Raw genomic sequence first — 1,918 nt, forward strand, 5'->3', positions numbered from 1 at the left:
CACGGCCTGCAGCTGGGGGTGCAGGCAGTAATCTACCATGGGGGCTATCTCCCCTTTCGAGACCCCAACAGTGAGGAGAATAGCAATGACATCGCCCTGGTCCACCTCTCCAGCTCCCTGCCCTTCACAGGTAAGTCTGGGGGCCGAGCCTTGGCCTAGGGACTCCAGAGGCTGAGACAGAGGGTGGGCCGGGGGTCTAAGAGTCCATGATGTTAAAGGAAATGCTTTTGACAAGGCACAGCTGCGTCCGTTACATTGGAGTGATTGGTGCAGCCCCTTTGGAAAGGTCTGGCGGTTCCTCAAAGAGGGGAACGGGGAGTTACCACGTGACCCAGCGATTCTACTCCCAGAGGAATCGCTATGCCCAAAGAAATGAAAACACATGTCCACGCAGAAACTTGGACACAAACATTCACAGCAGTGTTATTCACAGCTGTCGATAGATGGAAACAACTCGGATGTCTAGCTGATACATGGATAAAAATGTGGTCAATTCATACAATAGAATAATATTTGGCCATGAAAAGGAATGAAGTCCTGATTTATGATACACAGTAGATGACCCTTGAAAACATTATGCTGAGAAAGAAGTCAGACACAAAAGCCACTATGCGATTCCATTTATATGGAGTGTTCAGAATAGGCACATCCACAGAGATAGGAAGCAGGTTAGTGGTTGCCAGGGGTAGGGATGGGGGTGGGGAGATTGGGAGGTGATGGGTAAAGAACAGAGGGTTTTTCTGAGGGTGATGAAAATGTTCTAAAATTGATTTGTGGTGGTGGATGCATCTTCCCATTGCCCAGCATGCTATTCGATGTCTATCTGTGAACCTACTAAAATCCACTGACTTAGATACCCTAAGTGGGTGAATAGTATGATATATGAATTATAGCTCAAAAAAAAGCTGTTAAGAAAAAAATGAAATGAAATGAAAAACATATTTTAAATATGTGAATGAATCCGAGAGCCGGTTAGGAGTTATTCCCGCTGCAGCTCCCCAGAGCATTTCCGTGCTCTCAGCGAGGCTGGCTCACAGGGGTGCCAGTGTCTCTGGCACTTCTCCAGGTGTGCCTTGTGGGCTGAGAGCAGGCCTTGGGCTTCAGCTTTCAGCAGGCCAGTGTAATAATAATAATAAAAATCATGGTGATAATACTAACAAAGTCGTAATGGTGATGATGATGAGCCTCTAGCAGGCAGCAGTCTGATAATAATAATGAAATAATCTAGTAAAATAACGTCATAGTGATGAGAGTCATGAACACCAACACTCGCTCAGCTCCTCCTCTTCCCAGCACACGCTCGTTTAGTTCTCACTGCAGCCCAGCCCGGGAGGGTGGGTCCTTTTATGATCCCGTTTTCCACGGAGGAAAGGTTCCGGCATAGAGAAGGTGAATAATGACTCGAATTCTCAAAACTGGCAAATGGCAAAGATTTGAGCCCAGACCACCTGGCGCTGGAATCTGTGCCTGTAACTCCCAGGTTGTGCTGCCAGGGGAAACGGGACCACTTCATGGTTTGCATTATGCTTAATTTTATAGTTATTTTCTTTTTAATGATTCATGATACTGATTTTACTGGTTTTCCATTTAAGAGAGGGATACATGTTTTTTTGTTTTGTTTTGTTTTTTAAACAAAACAAAGCCTTCTCTTTCATGAAAAGAGTGAGGGGTTAACAGCATGGAGGTAAGGAAGTGTCCGTGGGCCACAGCGAGGTGGGAGCGGCTTGGGTTTGAAACACATGGCTGCTGGGGTAACCGCTTCGGGGGCAGATGCAGGTACTTGCCAGTGTGTGATCTCAGACACGGGTCTCCACTTCTCTCTCTGTTTCCCTCATCTGTAAAAAGTCTTCTTAGGGTTAGTGAAATGATTAAAAGGGCAAATATGAGCAAAGAGCTTCGAGCAGTGCCTGCGCGCAGC

General features: G+C 46.4%; 1 protein-coding gene across 1 annotated transcript in view; it reads left to right on the forward strand.

Moving 5' to 3' along the window:
- Positions 1-1,918, forward strand: part of HPN (hepsin) — an 18,177-nt gene that overhangs the window by 13,752 nt on the left and 2,507 nt on the right. The window lies entirely within an intron of this gene.

The sequence above is a fragment of the Pteropus vampyrus genome, unplaced genomic scaffold (genome assembly GCF_000151845.1).
Source record: "Pteropus vampyrus isolate Shadow unplaced genomic scaffold, Pvam_2.0 Scaffold452, whole genome shotgun sequence".
In the NCBI taxonomy this organism is placed as follows: Eukaryota; Metazoa; Chordata; class Mammalia; order Chiroptera; family Pteropodidae; genus Pteropus; species Pteropus vampyrus.